At 36.1% G+C, this 14,883-nt stretch overlaps 1 long non-coding RNA gene across 1 annotated transcript in view; it reads left to right on the forward strand.

Moving 5' to 3' along the window:
• LOC145546796 (uncharacterized) overlaps window positions 1-14,883 on the forward strand; it is a 48,867-nt gene that overhangs the window by 12,286 nt on the left and 21,698 nt on the right. Inside the window, exon 2 of the long non-coding RNA XR_014083278.1 lies at window positions 13,211-13,438. This is a non-coding gene — a long non-coding RNA (uncharacterized LOC145546796). The remainder of the gene's footprint in view (window positions 1-13,210; window positions 13,439-14,883) is intronic.

The following is a 14,883-nucleotide window of genomic DNA, read 5'->3' on the forward strand; positions in this document are numbered from 1 at the left end:
GCATATTTGCAATGATTTAGAAAATTACTCCATGGAATGATTTGAAGTTGAGTTGATTATGGAACTAAGCAAATAAAAATAGGCCAAAAATATTGTTTGTTTTTGGAAAAGGCAAAAAAGAAATATAAAATATTGCAGACAAGTATAAATTAAAGTCAAATATTTAACATATTTTGATTTTTCGTTTTAAGTAAAAAAATGAATATATTGGTAATAGAAGGATAGAAAAATAGATAAACAGTTATATAGATAGGCAGGTGGATAGGTAGAATGTAGCATGGTCTGTCATAGGCAAATGTCCTGCAATAAAAAAAGGAAAACAATTTAGAGGTTTCTTATTGATGACCTACACATATATCTATATTAGTTTCCAAGAAGAAAGATAATTATTAGTTTGTACTACTTGTAAGGTGATAACCACTTTGCTGAAGTTAAAGTGTCTGCCTTTCTCTTTGATTCAAAACAATGCAAAACAATGGATAAATTGCTAAGACTTTTTGCCATATGATTCCCCATTGTAAAAGTTGATAACACTGACTTTCTCAAAGAGACCATGAACATTAATGAGGTAATAATGTGATTCTAAGATTGAAATAGATGTCCAACAAATGCCATGTTACTTACCATAATGGGAAGTAAAATGTTTGTGCTATAAAGCAAGATAAACTTTGTTCAACTCAATGCAAGACAACTGAACTATCATCTAAAAATTTCCTCAAATTTCACATAAAGATGGACTTTTATTTTGAAGAGTAATCTCATACATAATATATTTAATTTTCTTAAAAGATAAAGTAAATTAGAACCAAAGCACAGGCAAAATTATTTAATGGCTAACTACAAACTTTCAGCTAAGCATACCTTATCACAAGAAGACATTATTGCATTATTACTTGTAATCTCCTGTGTGCCTGATTGCTCTAGCACTGTGTAATACACTGCTGTCAATGATTATTGACAAGGAAATGATCACAGTGTCATCATTTTCTTTTAAATAAATAAATACATAATGATAAACAGCTAACACTTACCTTCCTTTCACATAGCAAACACTCTCAAAGTGACTGTTATCATACTTGCAAGATACTGTTCTGAGTCATCCATTAATTTCCAAGAATGATTTACATATACTCTCTTATCGAAATCCTTCAATAACTCTATATGGAAGGTGTTTTTTAGTACCATTTTATAGATGAATAAACTAAGACATAGAGAGGTTAAATAACTTGATCAAGGTAATAGTCAAGGTTCTCTAGGGAAACAGAACCAATAGGGAACATAAATACATGGAGATTTATTATGAGGAATTGGCTCACACAATTATGGAAGCTGAGAAGTCTCACAGTCTGTTGTCTTCAAGCTGGTGACCTAGGAAAGGTGGTATGTAACTCAGTCCAAGTCCAAAGGCCTGAGAACCAGGAGAGCCAATGGTACAAATCCCTGTCCAAGGGCAAAAGAAGATGAGATGAGATGTTCCAAGTCATGCAGTGAAGCAGAAAAGTAAGGGGTAATTTTTCTCCTTTCTTTACTTTTTGTTCTATTCAGGTCCTCAATAGATTGGATGATGCCCACCCACATTGGAGAGGGCAATTTACTGAGTCCACTGATTCACCTGCTAATCTTATTCAAAAATACTTTCACAGGCACACCCAGAAATAATGTTTAATTTGAGTACTCCTTGGCCCATCAAGTTGATACATAAAATCAATTATCACAACCGAAGCCCCCTGAGTAACTGACTCAACAGAGTCTGGGCTGTTAAACATCATGTTCAATTGTCATTGTCATATGCAACATATAAACTACAAGATTTAGAAAATGTTGAATATGCAAGTTTAGAAACACTTATAATTCATGAACTATGTAATATTTTCAGAAATATAATTCTCAGTTTGATATCACTAAATATTATTACAAAGTTATTATTTTATTAAATATTCCATTAACTGAACAACTCAAAAGGTCTTTAAATCGGTAAGAGGATTACAATTCACTAAGTGTTTAAGAATAGTTGCATAACATTTTAATGGAAAAACAACCTGAATAATTAGATTAAAATACTAGCAGAAAGACTATGTTTTATAACCTTTTTTGGATAGATTTCTATGTGGGACACTGTTGAGACATGTGACTGTAGAGTTTGATGTCTATCCCCACATTGTCTTCTTGTAGTTATTCCTTTCCTCAGGACTTTAGGACTCTGAGGAATGAACAGTTTGAAAACCTAATCTTAGATTAAACTAATAATTTTAGAATTTATAAATATTACCTCAAACATGATCAACTGCAAGTCTCTTTTATAGAAAAAGCAATAGCAATTATATAGCTATATAAAAATATACAAAAATATTTGCCTTAAAATTGCAAATATCGTTTTGTCATTCTGAGAAAATGATTTTAAGTTGCCTCTGTCACTAACCAATTTATATTATTTTGGTCAGTTGTCACATACTGTAATGTCTCAGTTTTTACTGAGGTGGTTTTATTACCTCTTCTCCTTCGCCATATTTTTTCTCTTCTTTTTAAACATTGGTGAAATGATTTGAGTAGTGTACGCAAATAACTTTTCCTGAACACAATTATCTGACTAACTAGGATTAAAAAAGATACCTTTAAGTATTGAATTAAATTCATCTTCCCTTGCCTGGCAGTCTGGTTGGGCTGGGGCACCTCTGGCCCCAAAGCCATTCCTCAGAGTATCTGCTCTGAACCGGGAAATGAATCTGTTAAGCCAATGCCTTATGATCTGTTTTTAGCAAGTTTTACATTGGGATAGAAATTTTAGGTTTTACAATTACTTCAGGGAGTTAGATACAGATAAGTTAGCACAGAGTGGACCTACATGTAATGAAGATACGAGGGAACAGAGAGGAATTCCTCAGTTGTGTTGTAAGTGGTGAATATGGACAGATAACATGTCTTTTTGAGGTAGGAAATGGAACTGAAAGGAATAGCATCATGCATGCTAGTTACACAATTAAAATATTAAGGTCATGCCGATTATAATACATCTATTAAGCTGTACTAAGTACCCTTTTTTCTAGTAGACGTTATAAGATATCAAGTGCATACAATTTTGTTTGTGAAATGGTTTCCTTGGATACATGCAGTCCTGACAACTGATTTGAATTTAAATTCATGAACACCATCTAACCATATTTCCTTAACAAATTCACTTTCCCTATCTCTATCCAGTTATTAGGTTCTTTATAATCAGTGCTTATGGAAACTGTAGCCCAAATTTCTAGATGGCAACCTAATTATAGGAAACAGCCTAGCCTTGGAGTCAGACAATGTGGTCTTAACTTGGTTTCTTCATTTCTTAGCTCTGTGACCTCAAGTAAATAAAATAGCCCTCATCTCAGAAAAAAAAAATTACAGCTAATAATAGGTACTCCACCTAGTTGCTATTAGAATTAATAGGACTGCACACATAGGGAGGCCAAAAAGTGTCAGAGAATAAAAAGCACCCAGTACAGGACACAGTATTCAAGAATTCTACTAACTTGGTAAATATTAGTAAAGCCTACCTAAATATTTCAACATGGAATATAGGGTGTACTGATGGAGATTTTATATGTTTTGAAATTTACATTTTCTTGGAGCAGTTGCCCCAGAAATAAAACATATGAGAAAAATTCAGAGGAAGATGCAGGGCGGTCAGAGAGTAGTCAGCTTTCCATTTTGGATCAGCAAGAAATGGGCATTAATAGTCTCTTGCACACTGTGTTTATGCTGAAGAAATACTTAGCATAAAAATTGTCTGGATTAAGGCAGATATAGGTCTTCCCTTAGGCTGCACTTGGCAGAACTGTTTTGAGTGGACTTGGAGGCCCCAAATTCTAAGGCGATTAAGCCAGTGAAAATAGGCCTGATAGAACTGGTTATCTCTTTGTCCACAGTATGACAAGCCTTATTCACAGTAAAGCAGTTTCTGATGATGTTTATTTTTTCCAGCTTTACTTTAAATTGATTCAAGTAACAAAGTGATAATCATGGGCATGAGCTGAGAGATCTTCATATCCAGGAAGAAAAATGTAAAAGCTTAGCCACAGCTGATGTTTGGCTTGGGGATTTAGGGAAAATCTATGACACATTACTTCTGAGGATGACTTGCAACCCAACGCAGTCAGCATCTGTGTGATCGTATTTGAATGCAAACACCTGTAACATTTATAAAGAGTCTTTACACCAGTTTCTCCTGGTATAGAAACTATTTGAAATCAAGAGAACTCATATGTTCCTCACCTTTCCTAAATCTTCTTTAAGGGGAGGCGGGGAAAGAGAATTGTTGACTCTTTACCATCTGCTTTGGTTTCTGCTCAAAGGCCTGACCTCTTCCCTTCTTCCTAATAAACAAAGGAGGGTTGTATTGACCAATTCATTTTCAAAGGGAGTTAAAAGGCTTTAAGCAATAATTCTCACATAGTGTGTAATGTGGGGCTTCCCCAGTGGCTTAGTGGTAAAGAGTCTGCCTGCAATGCAGGAGCCAGGGGTTTGATTCCTGGGTCGGGAAAGTCCCCTGCAGGAGGGAATGGTAACCCACTCATATCAGTATTCTTGCCTGGAGAATCCCATGGACAGAGGAACCTGGCAGGCTACAGTACACAAGGTCACAAAGAGTCGGACATGACTGAAGCTACTGAGCACAGGACAGTGTATAATTTGAGTCTCTCACCCACCTTTTTGCCTGAGAAGAACCTGAAAGGAATATGCACATAAAACATATTCACTCAGGAAATAAGACAATAGTATTGCTTTATTTACTGATATTTACCAGGTTAGTAGGGTTCTTGACTACTATGCCTCATACTGGTTGCCTTTTTATCACTTTCCTTCTTCCCCATTTCACTTTTTTGTTTTAATATTTTAAATTTTATAATGCTTAAGGTCTGTTTACTTTTATATATGTTGTCTTAAAGTCTTTGGAGAAAAGAAGACATACAGATGGCTAACAAACACATGAAAAGATGCTCAACATCACTCATCATTAGAGAAATGCAAATCAAAACCACAATGAGGTACCATTTCACACCAGTCAGAATGGCTGCTATCCAAAAGTCTACAAGCAATAAATGCTGGAGAGGGTGTGGAGAAAAGGGAACCCTCTTACACTGTTGGTGGGAATGCAAACTAGTACAGCCACTATGGAGAACAGTGTGGAGATTCCTTAAAAAACTGGGAATAGAACTGCCATATGACCCAGCAATCCCACTGCTGGGCATACACACCGAGGAAACCAGAATTGAAAGAGACGCAGGTACCCCAATGTTCATCGCAGCACTGTTTACAATAGCCAGGGCATGGAAGCAACCTAGATGTCCATCAGCAGACGAATGGATAAGGAAGCTGTGGTACATATACACAATAGAATATTACTCAGCCATTAAAAAAAATACATTTGAATCGGTTCTATTGAGATGGATGAAACTGGAGCCCATTATACAGAGTGAAGGAAGCCAGAAAGAAAAACACCAATACAGTATACTAATGCATATATATGGAATTTGAAAGATGGTAACGATAACCCTATATGCGAGACAGAATAAGAGACACAGATGCATAGAACAGTCTTATGGACTCTGAGGGAGAAGGTGAGGGTGGGACGTTCTGGGAGAATAGCATTGAAACATGTGGATTGTCGTGTGTGGGGCAGAGCACCGTTCCATGTTCGATGTGTGGGACGGATGCTCGGGGCTAGGGTGGTGGGATGGCCCGGAGGGGTGGGATGGAGGGGAGGTGGGAGGGGGGTCCAGGAGGGGGAACATGTGTGGGCCCATGGCTGGTTCGTGTCCTTGTATGGCAAAAACTACTACAATGTTGTAAAGTAGTTGGCCCCCAACTAAAATAAATAAACTTATTTAAAAAAAATAAAAAATAAATACAAGGAGCTACACAATCAAAAAAAAAAAACACAAAAAATATGTTTGCAAAGAATATAAATCTGGTAGAAAAAAAATTGGCCAAAAAAATTAGTGTTGATTCCATCTGGGTAGTGAGTTTAAAGTTAGGTTTTATTTTTACTGTATTTGCTTATCTTTAAGTTCTAACTTTTCTATAATTGATACCAATGTGGAATATTTCATACCAACATAATAAAAAACAAAACAAAACAAAACAAAGTTAAACAGCATGTCCAAGTGACACTTATTCCCAAAATCTAAGAGGAATATCATACGATCATCTTCACAGATGTTAAAGTGGCCTTTGACAAAAGTTAACAACCTTTATAATTATCAAAACACTGAATAAAACAGGAACTGAACTAATTCTTCTTTGATGTTAATATATGATTATAACTAGACATACACACAAGCAAAATGCAGACCCAGTATGTTAGGAGAATACTAGAGGCATTCGTATTAAGGTCAAGAACAAGACAGGGATACCCACTAACTTCACTATTATTTAAAAATATATTAACGTTGTCTGAGGAAGCGGGAATGGCGGGCAGGGGGAGACGAAGGCGGAGGGGTCAGTGCACTGCGTTGCTAGTGACTCGAGCCCTGGGCCGGGACTGCTTTCTAGGCGTCTCTTCAGGCAAGCAAGCAGGCAGAAGAAAATAGTACCTACCTCTGCGCCTTTAAGCAAGCTGCGACCCCTGCTTGATTGCCTGCTCTTTCTGCTCCGCACCAACCCTCCTTCCTCCGGGTGCCTGGAGGAGGCGCCCTGAGCCTGTCTTACACGCGGGAAACTGAGTTTCGGAACGCGGGTCAGCCGAGGTCACGCCTGAAAGAAGGAGGAGTCCAAAAAGCTTGAAGGCCCCGCCCTGGTCCCGCCCAGTTCACAGGGTCAGCGGGCTATAGGGAGCTGGACACCAGTGAATGGGTGGGCTTCAGGCAGCCAGCCACTGGGACGGTAGTCCAATTAGCCTCAGGGCTGGGTGTACAGGATGCTGTCTCCCTGGGGCTTTTATCCTCGTGCTCTCTCTGCCCTAGAGTTCGGGGTGCCCAGAGGTGAGTCATTCTTGGAGCATCGTCCGTCATCCAGACCAGGGATTGTTTGGAGCACTTCTAATTTCTGGAACCTAGTAGGTTGAGGTAAGGAAGGGTTTCCAGGCACAAGAACTAGCACGTACACATGCTTGGATGTGGCAATGAACTAGGGAAGTTATGTTTTTTATTAATAATTGAAATATAGTTGCTTAACAATGCTGTGTTTTTGCTGTACAACATGAATCAACCATATGTATGCATATGTCCCCTCCCTCATGAGTCTCTCCCATTCCCCCATTTCACCCCTCTAGGTCATCACGGAGCACTGAGCTGGGTTCCCTATATTATACTGTAGCTTTCTGCTAGGTATCTATTTTTCATACCTGCGTGCTAAGTCGCTTCAGTCCTGTCCACTCTTTGCAGCCCTATGGTTTGTAGCCCGCCGGGCTCCTCTGTCCACGGGATTCTCGGGGCGGGAATGCTGGAGTGGATTGCCATTTGCTACTCCAGGGGATCTTCCGGACCCAGGAATCAAACCCCCGTCTCTTACGTCTCCTGCATTGACAGGTGTGTTCTTTACCACTAACACCACCTGGGAAACCCCAGTATTTCCTGGTGGCTCAGATGGTAAGAATCTGAGTGTGATGCAGGAAACTCAGGTTGGATGCCTGGATTGGAATAGTTCCCTGGGGGAGGAAATGGTAACCCACTCCAGTGTCCTTGCCTGGAGGGTCCGGTGGACAGAGGAGCTTGGTGGGCTGCAGTCCATGGGGATGCAAAGAGTCTGGCACAACTGAGCAACTAACACACCCACTCCAGTATAATTACTACTTTTTGTACTCATTAAAATTTTCTATCAGTAAATAAATAAATAATAATAATAAATAAAAATATAGTGGAGACACTAGTCAATCCAGAATAAACAACAGAGCTCCAAGAATTGGAATAGAAGTGAAACTATCTCTGTTTACAAGTGGTATTGTAGTATATTTGGAAAAATCCAAGACAGCTAATGAAAACACTAATATCATTTTTAAAATTCAGTTAAGTAATAGAATATTAAGCTGAAAACAAATCATAATACTTTTTATACACAAACAATAGCTGATGATGCGATGTAACAGAAGATAAAACTTCAGTTACATTATTAGCAAAAAAAGAATTCATTTAAAAATACCTAAACAGGAAATGTATAAAATCTGATGTGAGGAAAAATTAAAGAATTTTGAAAGGAAAATCTGAATTAATTTGGAGATTTTTCTTGTTTTTAAATAGTATGAGTGAACATTATTCCCATCTTACTAATAAATTTAGCATGATCATAATAAGAATAACACAAATTTACTTTATGGAGCTGTTCAAGTAGATTTTTGAAGTTTATATGGAAAAAGAAACATAAAAATAGCCATGAGACTTCTAAAAAATGAGCAATGAAGGACAACTTTTAAAACATATTGTAAGACTTTTGTAATTAAAAGTGTGATATTGATTCTTGAATAGATAGAAAGAGAAAGTAGTGGGAGAGAATAGAAAGCTCACAAGTAGATGAAAAATCATATGAAAATATAGTAATGAAAAAGATAATATCTCATTAGAATGTCAGATTGTGAGGGAAAGCAAAGAAGTACAAAGAAAATGATGGGGATACATAAGATGAACATAGGAGATATCTTGTAGGTGCTCATATTTGGGACAATTTTAGCATCAACAAAAAGTCATGGTATTAATGTATTTTAGCATATTGAATATAAAAAAGAACATGTTATCAACAATGGACAAAGAAGTAATACATACAGAAGTTCAGTGGTAAGAAGGGAAACCTCTTTATAGATGAGCATATACTAATTTGTAGAAGAAAAAATAAGATGAGAAAATCACCATTTTGTAACACCAGTGTCAATAATTGATCCAGACAAGGCGCATCAGTGGTTGTGAAAACCTAGTGGGTAAAAAGTTTTGAGGGAACAGGACATTCACATAATCTTAAGTACCACCTCACAGATTACTTATCAACTACAAAAGATAAACAGTGCAGTTAAAATAAGGAGATCTGGTAGACATTACCTTTACCAAGTGATTGAATTGACCACTGCTGATAATGAAACAAGATATTATGTATCTCCTCATGAGATACTCAGGGAAATGCACAATGTTACCTGTGTAGAATTCTTCCCCCAAACTCTAATCATGAGGAAACTATCAGGCAAATTTAGAATATGACATTAAAGAGATATGACAACCAAATGTAATGTGTAAATTTAACTGATTCTAGTTTCTTAAGATTTTAAGGACAATTGGAGAAGTTTCAGTGTGGACTCTATATGAATAATACTTTATATCTGTGTAAAATTTCTTGTGTATGATAATCAGTTCAGTTCAGTCGCTCAGTAGTGTCTGACTCTTTGCGACCCCATGAATCGCAGCACGCCAGGCCTCCCTGTCCATAACCAACTCCCGGAGTTTACCCAAACTCATGTCCATTGAGTCGGTGATGTCATCCAGCCATCTCATCCTCTGTCGTCCGCTTCTCATCCTGCCCCCAATCCTTCCCAGCATCAAGGTCTTTTCCAGGGAGTCAACTGTTCACATGAGGTGGCCAAAGTATTGGAGTTTCAGCTTCAACATCAGTCCTTCCAAAGAACACCCAGGACTGATCTCCTTTAGGATGGACTGCTTGGATCTCCTTGCAGTCCAAGGGACTCTCAAGAGTCTTCTCCAACACCACAGTTCAAAAGCATCAATTCTTCGGCGCTCAGCTTTCTTCACAGTCCAACTCTCACATCCATACATGACCACTGGAAAAACCATAGCCTTGACTAGACAGACCTTTGTTGGCAAAGTAATGTTTCTGCTTTTTGATATGCTGTCTAGGTTGGTCATAACTTTCCTTCCAAGGGTAAATGTCTTTTAATTTCATGGCTGCAGTCACCATCTGCAGTGATTTTGGAGCCCCAAAAAATAAAGTCTGACACTGTTTCCACAGTGTCAGTGTATGATAATAGTTTTGTGTTTATATATTATTAGAAAGTGTCCTTGCTCTTGTGAGAGTTTGGGGAAAAAACACTTAAATTCTCTGAAAATGTTATTTCCACTTTCTTCCATTGAGAAATTAATGTTACAATTTCAAAAAAAAAAAAAGTCTTTGGAGAAAAGCTAATCCAAAAATTAAAATACTTACAGAAGTAGTCACAGAGGCTAAGAAATAACTTGCTCAAATATTATTGTTTCTTTTGACTGATGTCTTCCTTTCAATGATAACGACATTTTGACAGTCAAGGTCTTTTATTATAAGTATCTAAGAGAAAAGCCCATATTGTTAAATTTTATTTCTTTTTGATATAAATGTATTGCATGAGAAAAACAATAGCTTTTCTTTTTCATTACTTTTCTAGTTTAATATATAAACCATTTACCTTATGGAGCCTGTATGATAAAAAATATAATCACTTATTAAAAACTCACTTCAAATTCTAATTCTTGTATGTTTCAACAATAATACATTGTATTCTTGAATTTCCTCATTTATTACTTAGTATGAAATCTTAATCAAGGAAACAATTGTACAAAGAAGTTGTATCGTTAGCTCATTTTAAAATGCAATTTTATTTTGAAAGTTTTTGATAATTAATTGAGCAAGCTCCTGGAGTTGTTGATGGACAAGGAAGCCTGGCATGCTGCAGTCCATGGGGTCACAAAGAGTTGGACACAATTGAGCAACTGAACTGAACTGAATTAATAATTAAAACAGCAAATGGCCTCATCTGCTTAGCTACCTGTATCTCATTTTTCTAAATTTTATTCTTCTATTCTATATTTTTATTTTACCAAAGCAAACTCCCAAAAGCCAACAAACTTCATATTATGATCCTTACCTATAAAGAGAGAAACTATATTGGTACAAGCAGGAATATATGTGAAGAGTGGCCACTGTATTACTGAAAGAACCAGTCACATATCACTGACTTCCTTCTAGTTACAATTTACCTCCTTCAAAAAGTGCTGATTTATTTACTTCTAGAAATAGAAAAGGAGAAATACCCTAAGGGAGTACTAGAGTAAATCATCTTTATTGACTTCATTTCTAATAACAACTAAATTGTATTTAAAAGTGAATTTTTTTCAGCATGGCATAAAGTAGAAAGTCTGGCAATGTTGGAATAAATTCATCTTAAATACAATTAGAAAGAAAGTGTAAATAGAAAGATATTGTTCAGGTTAACACCCAGAGCTGAGGTTAGGTGGTGATGTAGGAGAGCAAGTCAGCATCAAGAGAAACACTCCAGGTGCTATCTGTGGCTCTGGTTCTGTTTAATAGATGAGTGCACATTTGTAAAATTATTTAATTCCTTTGAGCCTCTAGCTTTGTAACTCTTTGTCATAATTGTTTTGGAATAAATACTTATTTTTAAAAAAATAAACATAAAAGCCTTGAAAAGAATAACAAAAATTGAATTATACATAGAAATGACTAATGTATTTTATATCATGATAACATTCTCTTTTTTTTGTACTTTTATAAGTAAAATTGAAATTTCAATACTGTAGTTAAGTTAGTGCAATTTTCTGAGAACAATTGACTAGCTCATATCAATATGTTGCTTTATCAACTGTCTTTCTGGAATTTTCCTTTACAAAATTGAATTCCATTACAGCTCTCTAATATTGCTACTCTATTATCATAGTCTTCATTAATGCATAATAACCCTTACTCCTTCTCCATATTTCTTTTGCTGAAGACTAATGTAAAATTGCAGTTCATTAATTATGCCATTATAAAAACCCTTGTTAATTTGTTACTTCCTGCATGTATCTATGAACCTCCCCTTTCTTGATTCTCTTCTGTGATCTAGCTATGTTTATTTCTATTGTCTTAATCTTTATATAATTTTTTATGTAACTGAAGTCAATTTATATTTAAAAGACCAGGGCGTAGCTGTACCTGAGTAGATCATAAGAAGCTTGTATGCTGTAGGTGTTTAGATCAGAAATAATCATATTAAATAGCTTTCATAACATTCTAAAGGAGATTTAAGGACTGAGGGGAGTCAAGCAGTAGATTTTAGGATATAAAATGTACCTTAAATTCAGATCGAAACTGAAGTAACATATTGACAAAACAGTAGAGAGGAAAATCACCAAGAGAGGGAAAAAAACCAACTAACAATAAACTGCCTATTCAGAGTCACAAAGATCTTTTAGGTAGAATACTGGTCATGGCCAGATAGTTACCTTTCAGCCATGTTATGTTGTCGCTGTTGTTCTTATTGCTGTTTTTCCCGGAGTCTTTGTATTTGGCTCTACTTTTTGCGTGTACCAGAAATGGAGTGAAAGCCTTGCCTAGAAAATTAATGAATTAAGGAATGATCAGACATATTATGGTCTTTCTGAAACACTTTAAGTTATCTTATAGATATTAACTGCCCTATTTTGGGAAAAGAAATATATTATGAAGATTTTTGGTTGATTATTTGTTTGTTTTCACCATACTTTGCCAGTGTGCTATCTTGACTTTTGGTGAGTTCCAGGAAATGGAAAACGATGCTTTGACACTTCTTTTCCCTGACACTTTTGTGAGTTTCTTGCCAAACTTCCTCTCCCAAGCCTTCTGCCCTTCCTATCAACCCCTTGCCAATGACCCTACCAGATATCTCTAGGTTTGGGGGCAACTTTGAAGGTTTTCAGATAAATATTTGCTTGCTTTCCGTACCCAGTTACTTTTTCCCTGCTTTACTTCACAGATAAAATAGTTTTTTTTCTCTGAAAATACAATAAAAGTCAAATGTGTCTGCTACTATAAATTCTGTGTTATGACTTCATCTAAATGAATTATGGCAACTAGTTCTTTAATGTAAGCCGGAAGCAAACCTTCTAGCCATCTTCTGATTTGTTTATGTTTACACCTTCATCTAGGAAGTATCTTCCTGGATCTCAAAAATCCTTGTAAATGGCTGTTATCCATAGATGTGTTTTCTACTACATTTTACTGTCAAAACTAGGCTTTTGTTAGGCTCTTTTCTGACCAGCCTTTAGTGAATGAAATCACAGTTCAAAACATTTATGCTTTGAATTAGCTTCTGAAGACTATGGAGGCAGGGAAGAGAAAGTATTTTGTTTTTTTTATTATTGTAAATAATAACCAATATTTGCATAACACTGTACAGTTTTAAATGTGCTAGCACATGAATTACCACATTAAATGAGACAAATGAGGAAATTCACAGTTAATAATTTCAGCTCCTGAATGAGATAGTTTCATTTTTCCTTCTCATTACCAGTCTTGAGGAGCATGTCTATTAAGTTCATGTCTGTTATCTGTGAGGATTCCAAATGCAGCTGGAATGGAGTATTGAAATGAGGAAGAGTGAAAGTACTGTCAAGCTGTGTGATTAGGAAACAGAAAATGATTTTGGCAATAATGTAAGTCATGAGAAATTACAGGACAGCAATAGATACAGTGAAGCAAGAAGCTGGAAAAAAAGAAAAAACTGAACTTTATAAAGCAGGTAAAAAACATTAGAGTATTAAAATAATAAATTAAGATTTTAATATCCTTTTAGAATTTACTTGATATGAAAACATATATTCAAAACATATACATAGATAGTAATCACGATTTAATTGGAGCTGCTAATGGAAAGATATGCGATGGAAGAAATCAACCAATTATCAGCTAAAATTAATTTGATGCCTTTGCAATATAAAGGTTATAGTTATATATCTTCCCCCTAATTCTTTAATTTGAAATATTTATTCCCTGGTGATTCAGCTGGTTAAGAATCTGCCTGCAATGCAGGAGACCTGGGTTTGATCCCTGGGTTGGGAAGATCCCCTGGAGAAGGGAACAGCTACCCACTCCAGTATTCTGGCCTGGAGAATTCCATGGACTCTATAGTCCATGGGGTCACAAAAAGTCAGACACAACTGAGCAACTTTCACTTTCATCTCACCATGCAATTAAAAATATTTATTTTATTCCAACATCAATAACAGAAAGTTAAATCTTTTCATAAATGGAAAATATGACATGTTCTTTGAATCCTTCTACACCATCCACAGCCCTCCAACCCCCAACCTCCCAACCCCAATTATCAAAGAATAGAAGATGGAGATCTTGGAATTCTTTAGATACACTCTTAAAATATGCAGTGTCTGCTGAATTTAAGATTAGGAACCAAAGTGAATGGCATAAGAAAAGTAAGGATTTATGGTTAGTGTTCGGTTTAGGGGGCGAGGGATCTGAGTGACGCAGAGAAGAAAGGGAAGGACCACTAAAGAAAAAAGGAGGGAAAAAAACAGAAGAATGATCTAGAAAGAGAGAAAGATGGAAGGAGAACCAGAACAACAGCAGAACAACAGCAAAAGAGTCAACAAGAAAGTCAAACAGAATGGTGCGAGGCTAAGGCATGAGTTTTGGAAATACCTATAGAGATTTTAAGAAATTATATTTAATATTCAATTTAGTTTGTATTGCAATAATGTACATTTTCAAGCTCTACATCTTTTGTGATCTCTTATGCACAGAAAGGCTTTCTGTGAGCTAACTGTGGTGTACCTATGTGCAATGTGTTTGAGTGTGTAATGTGGAAACAAAGGGATAGCTAGACATGGATAGATGTGTACATTTTAAATGGTGAATTTAGAATATTATTAAAATATGAGGAACATCAAATGAAAAATTGAAAAGTAACTAAGTTAAACATTAAATAAATATATAATGCAATGCTTCCCTGATGCTGGCTCCCTATAGGAAAAGCCAGCATTAAATTTTGGGTTTTGATTAAGGAAGAAAAAACAGATACCACCATGGCATAACCCTGGTCATTAAACACTAGGTAGATTGGCTGATAAATCAGTTTTACAATATTTAGAATGTTCAATAACCTCACCAGAATGTCTCTGCCTCCCCTGAAGCCAGGGGTTGTGTCTGTGGATGTGTGTCTGTTTTAAG

This window comes from Giraffa tippelskirchi, chromosome 1 (genome assembly GCF_054371585.1).
Source record: "Giraffa tippelskirchi isolate mGirTip1 chromosome 1, T2T-mGirTip1v1.2.pri, whole genome shotgun sequence".
NCBI classification, from domain to species: domain Eukaryota; kingdom Metazoa; phylum Chordata; class Mammalia; order Artiodactyla; family Giraffidae; genus Giraffa; species Giraffa tippelskirchi.